The sequence below is a fragment of the Schistocerca serialis genome, chromosome 5, assembly GCF_023864345.2.
Source record: "Schistocerca serialis cubense isolate TAMUIC-IGC-003099 chromosome 5, iqSchSeri2.2, whole genome shotgun sequence".
Taxonomy (NCBI): domain Eukaryota; kingdom Metazoa; phylum Arthropoda; class Insecta; order Orthoptera; family Acrididae; genus Schistocerca; species Schistocerca serialis.
The window spans coordinates 585,490,520-585,502,735 of NC_064642.1; positions in this window are offsets into that span (position 1 = coordinate 585,490,520).

Consider the following 12,216-nt stretch of genomic DNA (forward strand, 5'->3'; position numbering starts at 1 on the left):
GTTACTTGTTGCATGCAAACTACGCTGATGAGCTGAAGTGAATGTATTCATCTAGATATAGATCTAACTCTCCGAAAGTCAACATAATTAACAAAAACAGAATTTTTTCCCAATGTTCCGCGGGGTTTTCGTAGAACAATATAACAATTACCCGCGAATATAGCCTTCGGAAAGTATATTTATCTTGACTTGGATCTAACTCTTCGAAACTCAACACAGTTAATAAAACTAGAACTTTATGTACATGTTTCGTCGGGGCTTTCAAAGAACAAATTAACATTTAGTCGCGAACATACACTACCGGTCATTAATTTCAATACCCCTGGTATTTGAGATTTACAACACAAATCAAACGTTATTTCTCACAAAATATAATGTATTAACTTTCACATATATAATACAATCACAATAATTATATTTTACTTTCATCAAAGTATCCTCCTTTGGATGTAGTGACTGTTTCACAAACTCGAAGCATGCGGTCAATCAGTTTTGTAGATATCGTGAATTTATATGATTCCACACATCCTTAACGATATTCCAGAGATGTTCCTTGCTGCATATATTAACTTCCCTGATACGTTTGTCCACTTCATCCTAGACCATTTCGATGGGATTACAATCGGGGTTTTGGGACGGTTATCCCACATCATTCAGTACTTTCTGTTTTTCCTTTGATGCATTGTAGTTCGTACAGTACGCCGACCGATGTTTTGGTTCATTATCCTGTCGTAAGGTGATCCTTTGCGTGTTAAGCGCAATTCACTTCGTATTGCGTGATACTGAAGTATGCGGTAGTATTGCTTTGATCTATACATCCTTCTATTTTCACAATGGCTCCAACGCTATCTCCGGCAAAACATCCCCAAATCATAATAAAACCTTCACCGTTTTTAACTGTAGGTAGAACACACTATGGGTTACCATTACCCATACAAATCGGCGAACAGATATTCTCCTTCTGGTTCCAAAAATCTCGAACTTCGATTTCGGTGAATAACACCTTCGTTCACTCTTCCGATGCCCAATTATGATGTTTTATAGGGCATTCAAGTCTCTTCTGTTTATTTATGGGCCTTAGAAGGGGTTTCCTTGCTGTGTCACATCCTTTCAAGCCGGCTTCAGTCACTTTTTACTGTTGCAACAGATACTGTTGTCGTGTTCATTTCTACCAATTCTGCACGAATTTGGGGTGCTGTTTTGAGTCTATTCCTCTTACTGGTAATTCTTATATATTTATCATCACTTTTACTTGTTTCACGAGGTTGTCCTGGTCGTGGTATGTCCTTATTGCTACCTGTTGTCTTCTGGCGGTGAAGAGTGTATTGCACTCCCACTATAGACACACCACACTGTTTCGCAATTTGGCGACTAGATAAACCTGCTTGGCTACGCGTTACAACTGCAGCAAGTTTTTGTATTGATATCTCCACTCGTAGAGCCACACTAGCGATGTGCACACTTCAATGTTATGAAGGAACTGACTTGGAGGAACCACATGTATCGTAGCAGTGCTTGCCGTCTGCTGCGGACATCGCATCACTAGAGGGAACAACAGACGTGCATCAAATGCGGCGTCCGTCGGCAAATAGGTAAACAAACATATCGGGTAGGTACATAACGTTTATGTACACTACATTGTTTGTTGGCTACTATTGTATCTCGATGACCACAAACAAAAATCGTGACATGTGTATAACGGTTGTACTATTCCTGTGCTTCCTCAACTGTACCCAAGGTATTAGATCTTACTTACGGAGAACTAGATGTCATTTATTGAGTGTACTGAAATTAATTAGCGGTTGTGTACCCTTCGGAAATACGTTTGCGATTAAACGAACACAGAAGAATCTCACACAGTTTAGGAACCCATGCTTCCGCGAACGCCTTTCAATATGTGCATGGTGTTTTGCTGTTATAGGTTCAAACTAAATGAGTAAGTACAGGGCAATGAAACAAGCACATAAACCCATAAACATACGTCTGGAAAACATTGGGTTACCTGTTGCAGTGGATTCACAAGTGCAGTCATGCAGTAAAGAGCGAGATGGCGCATTGGTTAGCGCACTGGACCCGCATCGGGAGGACGACGCTTCAAACTCACATCTGCGCATCGTGATTTAAGTTTTCCGTGATTTCCCTAAATCACTTCAGGCAAATGCCGGGACGGTTCCTTTGAAAGGGTACGGTCGACTTCTTTCCTATCCCTCCCTCACCCGATGGGACCGACGACCTCGCTGTTTGGTTTCCTCCCCAAAATCAACCAACCAACCAACCAGTCATGCTAGTGTATAAGGCTACATCTTGTCTTTCCGGATGCCTAAGTACTGGTAAACAGCACATCGAGAAAGAGCGTATCGATCGTCTTCTCGGACCTACCATGGCCTCTCAGGCTCCCAACAAGAGCCGCCTGGATTGTTTTGTGTGGGGCTGACAAAAATGGTTCAGATGGCTCTGAGCACTATGGGACTTAACATCTGTGGTCATCAGTCCCCTAGAATTTAGAACTACTTAAACCTAACTAACCTAAGGACATCACACACATCCATGCCCGAGGCAGGATTCGAACCTGCGACCGTAGCGATCGCGCAGTTCCAGAATGAAGCGCCTAGAACCGCTCGGCTACGCCGGCCGGCGATGTTTGACAGCTTTGTTGTATACCAGCCCTGTTGATAGTTTCGACGAACTGTGGGAATGCGTTCTGAACGGCTGTCAGTGCTTTCGGAACACGACTGCCGTTTTTGAACGTGCACGTGCATTTGATGAGGACACGTTCTGGATCCTGCTTTCATGTGAACGGTGTCCATGAGGGACACTTGTTGTAATATGTTTGTTGTCGGGTGTATATCTGCAGTTTGGATCCTCGATGACTGTTATAAGGTGTTCATATGCTCAGTCGTAATACGATGTACTGGGAAAACCATTCGTTTCCGCACCCATTTGTATTATTATTATTTGTGTTTTTCGATGTCTATTACACGTTCCTTTCGTTTGTACCTATAATCATGAATCACATTGCATATAAAATCCCAAATGACGTCCTCAGATGCTTGTTATGGCTGCTATTGTGGGCTGCTACTGTTTAATGGTGTAAGGAGACTAAACAGCTAAAGTTGTCAGTCCCTCACTCCCCAGGATAGAATCAATGTACACCGTTTGATTCTGCGTGCAAGTATAAAAACTTTTTAATTTTTTTTCGTCTAAATGTTGGCGTAGCGTGTAACTGAGGAAAACCTCCCAAAAACAACGTCCCGGCTTTCCAGATCACCAGCCATCGTTGTTAATCCTCTGAGTGCTGATGGTTTCTGCCTGAAACCATCATTGCATTTTGTGAAATCGTCTTTAGCATGAAATCACCGATGCTGTTGCAAGACATGAACATCGAGTGGTAGACTTCTGCGAATGTAGTGCGTTGCAGCAGTCACATATAGCATACAAAGCAACAGTCGGCGCGCAGACTTGCCGGATACATTCATGCAATAGTCCAAATCTGAGACTGTTTCTTGTTTTACAATATGTAGTGAGGTAATAAACCCATGGGATAACGATGTGCACATATATAGATGGCGGTAGTATCACGTAGACAAAGTATAAAAGAGAAGTGCATGGCGGAGCTGTCGTTCGTACTTCCGTGATTATGGCCGCACGATGCGAATTAACAGACTTAGAGTGCGAAATGGTAGTTGGAGCTAAATTCACGGGACATTTCATTTCGGAAATCGTTAGGGAACTCAATATTCCGAGATCCACAGTGTCAAGAGCGTGCCGAGAATACCACGTTTCAGGCTATAACTCTCACCACGGGCAGGCTCAACAACGACCTAGAGCAGTGGCGTTTGCGTAGAATTGTCATTGCTAACAGGCAAGCAACACTGCGTGAAACAACAGCAGAAATCAATATGTGGAGTACGACTAATGTATCCCATCGACAGTGCAGCGTAACTGGACGTCAGTTGGCTATGGCAGCAGACAACCGGCACCAGTGCCTTCGCTAACAGTACAACATCGTCTGCAGTGCCTCTCCTGGCCTTGTGACCATATCGGTTGAAACCTACACGACTGGATAACAATGGCAGGTCAATTGAGTCTCAATTTGAGCCGATCTATGATTCGAGTTTGCGCAGCCCCCACAAAGTCATGGACCCAAGTTGTCAGCAAGGCAATGTCCAAGTTGATGGTGGCTCAATAATGGTGTGTGCTGTTTGAATGGAATTTACCAAGTCTTATGGTCCAACTGAACTGATCATTGACTGGAAATGGTTATGTTCAGCTACGTGGAGACCATTTCCAGCCATTCATGGCATGGACTTGCTGTTCCCAAACAACAATGCGCCACTGGGAGGTGGCACGCCAGTCGCCCACTTTAACATCACTCTCAGTCGGATTAACGTTCATGTTTCAGGTCATGCTCTGAGTACTACATTTGCTATATGCAGTTGATGATATTTTACATGACGAAATTGTGGGAAAAATATTCATCTAACTGCATGTGTAACTTACAGAGCACTTGTATCCAAGAGGCTGTAGTGGAGGCAATGGAGAACAGGAAGAGATGAACTGGGAGCCATAAATGCTGAGTGCAGCGACCAGGTTGTGCGAGTGATTCTGGGAAGTAGTGAATCGTATCTGCAGAGAGACTTCCGACCGATTCCCTCTTGTCCTCCCATCCAGGGTCAGACAGAGGGGCGCCAGTTTGCAAAACATTTTACCTGAGCCAGGCATCAGTCTGTTACGAAGGCAGCCAGTTGGTAGAAAGTGGGTGGAGGAAGCCATTTAAGAAATACTGATATTTTGTGCGAATGGTGGGAGGGTCATAAAGCTCCATGCATTCTCATGTTAGAAGCTGGGACGATGTGGAAAGAGCAGCTGGTGCATGTGTTTAATGGAGGCAAGACTGCAACCCCCTGACCATAGAAAGTCGGCAGGTTCTTTTAGCGAGCGTCAGAAACATATATTTCATGGGCAGTACTGTCTGGAAAGCTTAACAACCTTCTTTCAGAAACTGGAAATGATCAGCCTGGAAAGACTGGATCTCTTTGTAAATGAGGTACTGTGCTCCCAACAAGGCAGATGTTTTTTGCCAATACACGGCCATGCTTACTGTGAGAACGACACCACCTAGTCTAAAATCTACTTTTTTCAGACAAGAGAGATTTTGAATCGCTGATTGGCTTCTCTGAGGATATACAAAGTGGAGGCTTGCTCCTCCAGCATGGGAATACCGCTGCTGTGTCTAGATTGGCTACCAGGCCAACATAACCGTCAAGACGGGAGATTGAAAGAGTAGGAGATAGTTCCATTGGTTTCTGCAATGAGGGGCAATTTCGCTTTTGTTAATTCAGCTCCCATACAGTGTCTTGGTCGAAATTCGTTGTGATTCTTTGCTTCTTCATCTTTTGATCCTCCCCTGGTGGAGTCTTATTTGTAAGACTTCTGGTCTGTATCTCGCAATGGACAGTGGAACTGGCAGTGGCAGTTTCTGTCTACATATCATATTGGACACATAGTGTGTCATGAAGGTGAACTTATTCGTCCTGAGTCGGCCATCCGATATGTGACACTTCCAGAAGGCACCGTCATGCGTGTAAGTCAAATTGGTTTGGCCAAACCAGAGAACTGGTGCACCTCACACTGAAATCTGCCAGAATTAGGGAAGTTTCCCGCGTTCTGACAATCAGAACGCCGGACCGTGTAGTTTGCAAATTTTTGTTGACGCGTCAGAATATTGCAGATACCGCAGCGCGCCGCTCTACAACGAGCAGTTTTCTGCTGACGCCTGAATCATCGTGAGAAGTCGAAACACTGCTGCACCGGCGTAGGTTGTTAAGTGATATTCAGAGCTCCCTGTCCTCAGCTGAACAATGGCTTATGGTATACATGGTCGTAGTTGATTCCATCTGAATAGAGTTGGGCCTACCGGCCGCTGTGACCGAGAAGCTCTAGGCGCCTCAGTCCGGAACCGCGCTGCTGCTACGGTCGCAGGTTCGCATCCTGCCTTGTGGCATGGATATGCGTGATGTCCTTACGTTAGTTAGGTTTAAGTAGTTCTAAATTCTAGGGGACTGATGACCACAGCAGTTAAGTCCCATAGTGCTAAGAGCCATTTGAACCATTTGTTAAGTCCCATAGTGCTTAGAGCCATTTGAACCATTTTAGAGTTGGGCTTCGTAGTGGATTTGTGTAAACACAGTTGTAAGAGGGCTTAATTCAGGGAAGAACTGGTATACTTCCCACCTCAACATATGCTTTGCCAATCAAACACTGTTCCTTCTCTGATATGTGTTTGCCATTTAGTACAACATTTATCAGCTATTTGTAGTTACAAAAGGAATAATATAACTGGTCTGTATTTTGTAAACTTAAATACGCCACGGTTCTTATTCCTACTATTCACTGTTTTTATTTTACTGTGAATGGTACATAATATGGTCAGGAGAGCGGTGTGCTGACCACATGCCCCTCCACATCCGCATCCAGTCACGCCTGCGGGCTGAGGATGACACGGCGGCCGGCCAGTACCGTTGGACCTTCATGGCCTGTTCAGGAAGAATTTAGTTTTTCTAGTTAAGTGGTGGTACATAGGTACACCAGCAATTTAAGGTTCAGTCTTATTAAATTAATTAATTTGATTATTAATTTGAATTTTGAAAGTGCCATGAGCAAATTCACTTATTCAAATATAAAAGATTAAGGGCATAGCTCAGGATTTGAAGATTTTGGGAAGATAATGCTTTTCGTTATATAAAAATAATAATATTTAGCGCCGGCCTGGGTGGCCGTGTGGTTCTACGCGCTACAGTCTGGTACCGCGCGACTGCTACGGTCGCAGGTGAATCCTGCCTCGGGCATGGATGTGTGTGATGTCCTTAGGTTAGTTAGGTTTAAGTAGTTCTAAGTTCTAGGGGACTGATGACCTCAGAAGTTAAGTCTCATAGTGCTCACAGCCATTTAATATTTAGCACCACTCAGGCATATATTTATGAGTAAAACAAACGACGGCTTGCACCATATCATTGGGCCATAATTGTTCTCAATTGGTCTGAGGAACATTCTGGATAGCTCGAATGAATTATTTGGCTCAGATGACTCTGAGCACTATGGGACTTAACTTCTTTGGTCATCAGTCCCCTAGAACTAAGAACTGCTTAAACCTAACTAATCTAATGACATCACACACATCCATGCCCGAGGCAGGATTCGAACCTGCGACCTTAGCGGTCACGCGGTTCCAGACTGTAGCGCCTAGAACCGCTCGGCCATTCCGGCCGGCGAATGAATTATTTGCTCATCCTTATTGCCAATCAAGTAAGATAGTCTAGAGGTCAGTTTGTGCCCAAAATCCTGTGTCGGCACCACTTTCGCTATTATGAACGGCTCTGGAGGCAGAGTGGTTCAATAATTCTTCAAGGGACTTCCAACGATTTGTTGAGTCCATGCCACATCGAGTTGTTGCACTACGCCGGGAAATAGCAGGCCCAACACCATATTATGGGGTATCCCATGACATGTCACCTCAATGTATAAAATGATGCGTCGTTGAAGATTATATTTTGCAGTGGATACAAAGTGATATGTCTTGATTGTTTACTTTTTTCCAATTTCTTCTTATGTTTTCTGCTTACTGTGATGATAAATGTTAATTTTGTGAAAAATTTTAAGATTATATTGCAAAGTGAGATGACCTCCTAAAGAGAATTGTTTGTTTACGTTTTGGCCAATGTTTTCTTGATATTCGTTGCTGTTTGTATTAATAAAGGCTAATTGTGTGAAAAATTTTAACACAAAGTTATTTTTTATATTTGTGGCACTCGAAGAGTTAATTGTGGAGTGGATTCGATCCGGATCAAGGTCAGACTCGCCTGCACGTATCCCGGAAGGGGCGCGTTAAAGCGTTTTTTTTTATTATTTTATTTTTATTTTACATTTTAAAGAGACAGGTGTTCCAACAAGAACTAGGAAAACGAATATGAATAACCACAGTGAGGCTTGAACCCTTGATTGATGTATTGTTCTGGATAACCATTCTACAACTGGTTCCTCTGGATAAGGAAACACAAACATCACATTGTACAATAATGAAAAATAGACAGGAACCGCTCCCGATGCGTAACAAACAAACGGGCAACACACCCGCGGCTATATGCTAGTGATCACAAGTGAGGTCCGCCCACGTCGTGTGGAAGACTAATGCCGCATGCCTTTGTCACTGTTCGTGTTCTGAGGATTAGACCTTCACTATGAAGTTACCTTCTCATTCCCGGCACAGCCCATCTGTGGGGAAGGTCCACGAACACACCGTCCGAAAAAACGCTTTCGGTTAACTGGGTGGGTTATTGTCGACCAGAACGGGGCTCGAATCCGGAACTACTGCCATTCTCGAAAGTTATTCAGTTCTTCTGCTCATTTCTCGTAGGATCTGCAGGCGCGTGTAACCGGTCAAGACTTCCATATTTCCCACCTCAGTTACATCGCCCTGGATCGCCAGTTTGTGATAAGAGCAAAAATAGTTCAATTGGCTCTGAGCACTATGGGACTTAACTTCTGAGGCCATCAGGTCCCTAGAACTTAGAACTACTTAAACCTACCTAACCTAAGGACATCACACACATCCATGCCCGAGGCAAGATTCGAACCTGCGACCGTAGCGGTCGCGCAGTTTCAGACTGTAGCGCCTAGAACCACTTGGTCACTCCGGCCGGCGTGATAAGAGCACATGGGAGATAGTCAGCAGCTGGTGGTGTTCTACAATGTGCGACACATTTCTCCTTTTTTACGAGCCACGCTGTATACAGTCCGCGCTCGGGTGACGGACAGCGGCGAGTGAGCGCGTGGTTCCCGCTGCAGGCGGCGGTGAGTGGACTGGCACTGAGAACGTGGGGGACGCGCGGCCCGGCGGATGAAGTCATTACGCGGCCGCTCAAGGCGTGACCGGGCGGGCCACACGCGAGCCGCGATTTCCGCGCAGCGGCGCTTATAATTTGGTAGGAGGGGGGGGGGGGGGAGTGGGAGGGGAGGGCAAAAGGAAGACGGCGAGGGGGCCGAGCCAGAGGTCGCGCCGTGCACCCACCAGGCTGGCCAACTCTTTTCCGGCCGATACTCCAACCGCTGCCATCAGCCGAAGTCCTCACCATCTAGGTGACCATAAGCATACCGACAGTCGCCATTGTCTTCAGCGACCAACTCCGTTTAATTAGTTACAAAATTGATAGCAGAGAACCAATCAAAAACAAATGAACCGATCTAATTTGGTTTCGGGGTATGTGTCTTCTTCTCTTTATCTGACAATTAAAGTAAAAGTGTCGAACGTTATACACTACTGCCCATTAAAATTGCTACACCACGAAAATGACATGCTACAGACGCGAAATTTAACCGACAGGAAGAAGACGCTGTGATATGCAAATGATTAGCTTTTCAGACCATTCACACAAGGTTGGCGCCGTTGACGACCCCTACAACGTGCTGACATGAGGAAAGTTTCCAACCGATTTCTCACACACAAACAGCAGTAGAACGGCGTTGCCTGGTGAAACGTTGTTGTGATGCCTCGTGTAAGGAGGAGAAATGCGTACCATCACGTTTCCGACTTTGATAAGTGTCGGATTGTAGCCTATCGCGATCGTATCGCGACATTGCTGCTCGCGTTGGTCGAGGCCCAATGACTGTTAGCGGAACATGGAATCGATGGGTTCAGGAGGGTAATATGGAACGCCGTGCTGGATCCCAACGCCCTCGTATCACTAGCAGTCGAGATGACGCATGGCTGTAACTGATCGTGCAGCCACGTCTCGATTCCTGAGTCAACAGATGGGGACGTTTGCAAGACAACAACCATCTGCACGAACAGTTCGACGACGTTTGCAGCAGCATGGAGTATCAGCTCGGAGACCATAGCTGCGGTTACCCTTGACGCTTTTCACAGACAGGAGCTCCTGCGATGGTGTACTCAACGACGAATCTGGGTACACGAATGGCAAAACGCCATTTTTTCGGATGAATCCAGGTTCTGTTACAGCATCATGGTGGTCGCATCCGTGTTTGGCGATATTGCGGTGGACGCACGTTGGATGCGTGTATTCGTCATCGCCATTCCGGCGAATCACACGGCGTGATTGTATGGGGTGTCATTGGTTACACGTCTCGGTCACCTCTTGTTCGCATTGACGGCACTTTGAACAGTGGACGTTACATTTCAGATGTGTTACGACCCGTGGCTCTACCCTTCATTCGATCCCTGCGAAACCCTACATTTCAGGAGAATAATGCACGGCCGCTTGTTGCAGGTCCTGTACCGGCCTTTCTGGATACAGAAAATGTTCGACTGCTGCCCTGGCCAGCACATTCTTCAGATCTCTCACCAACTAAAAACGTTTGGTCAATGGCGGCCGAGCAACTGGCTCGTCACAATACACCAGTCACTACTCTTGATGAACTGTGGTATCGTGTTGAAGCTGCATGGGCAGCTGTACCTGTACACACCATCCAAGCTCTGTTTGACTGAATGCCCCGGCGTATCAAGGCTGTTATTACGGCCAGAGGTGGTTGTTCTGGGTACTGATTTCTCAGGATCTACGCACCCAAATAGCGTGAAAATGTAATCACATGTCAGTTCTAGTACAATTATTTGTCCAATGAATACCCGCTTATCATCTGCATTTCTTCTTGGTGTAGCAATTTTAATAGCCAGTAGTGTAAATATAAATTTACATGATTACGCTGCTGTTCACAATTAGTACCTGGCAGAGCGTTCAAGCTACGAGGCGCTTTCAATAAGTGCTGCAGCGCTTCTTTTTTCCAGGCCAATTTTGGTTTCCAAAATGCGGAATTTGCTGTGGGAAATCGTGGAGTATTCCCACTTCTGCCCCAAAGTTTCATGAACTTCCTATATATGGCGGTGCTATGCATTGCATTTAGAATATTTTACGTAACCCAGATACGTTATACGCAGAGAGTTCTTACTGAATTCCTTTTGGAGCAATATCAGAGCATCGCAGATATTTATAAGCGCTTGCGGAATGTTATAGAGACTTGGCAGTGAACAAAATCACGGTGAGTCGTTGGGCGAGACGTCTGTCATCATCGCAAAATGTTCACGCAAACCTGTTCGATCTCGCGCGTGCCGGCCGGCCGCGCACAATTGTGACGTCTGCAATGTCAGAACGTGCGGACACTCTCATTCGAGGTGATGGATGGGTCGCAAGCAAACACCTCGCTGCGCAAGTGGACGTTTCTGTTGGCAGTGCTACCACACACTCCCACAGCAGTTGGTGTGATCAAATGTGTGTGCACTCTGGGTTGCTCGCCGCTAACGGACGACACAGTCACAGTACACCAGTCACTACTCTTGATGAACTGTGGTATCGTGTTGAAGCTGCATGGGCTGCTGTACCAGTACACACCATCCAAGCTCTGTTTGACTGAATGCCCCGGCGTATCAAGGCCGTTATTACGGCCAGAGGTGGTTGTTCTGGGTACTGAGCTACGAAGAACTATCATGGAGCAAATGCTTGCGTGTTAAGAGACTGGTCGTGACAATTTGCTGTCGATCATCGTCACAGGCGATAAAACATGGGCTCATCACTTGGCACCGGACGCAGAACGGCAGTCCACTGAAGGGCACCACACCACTTCTCCTTCGAAAGAAAAAGTTCAAAGCCGCACCCCGAGCCGGTAAAGTCATGTCAACGATCTTCAGGGACTATGAAGATATTATTCTGATGTCTTCCCTCATGGTGCAACGATCAACTCTGACGTATATTGTGGTACCCGTAGGAACTCGAAGAAACGACTTCAGTGTATTGGTCGCCACAAAAATACCAACGAACTTCTCCTTCTTCATGATAATGGAAGACCTCACACAAGTTTGCGAATCCGAGAGGAGATCACAAAACTTCATAGTTTGTTCTTCCTCCTCTATCCCGCTGCCCGGAACTCGCATTTTCCGAAAAAATGTTCAAACGTGTGTGAAATCTTGTGGGACTTAACTGCTAAGGTCATCAGTCCCTAAGCTTACACACTACTTAGCCTAAATTATCTTAAGGGCAAACACACACACCCATGCCCGAGGGAGGACTCGAACCTCCGCCGGGACCAGCTGCCAGTCCCTGACTGCAGCACCCTAGACCGCTCGGCATTTTCCGACTTCCTTCTGTTTGGCCCGATAAGGGAGGCTCTCCACGGGAAGCGTACTTGGATGACGGGCAGGTTATTGACGCA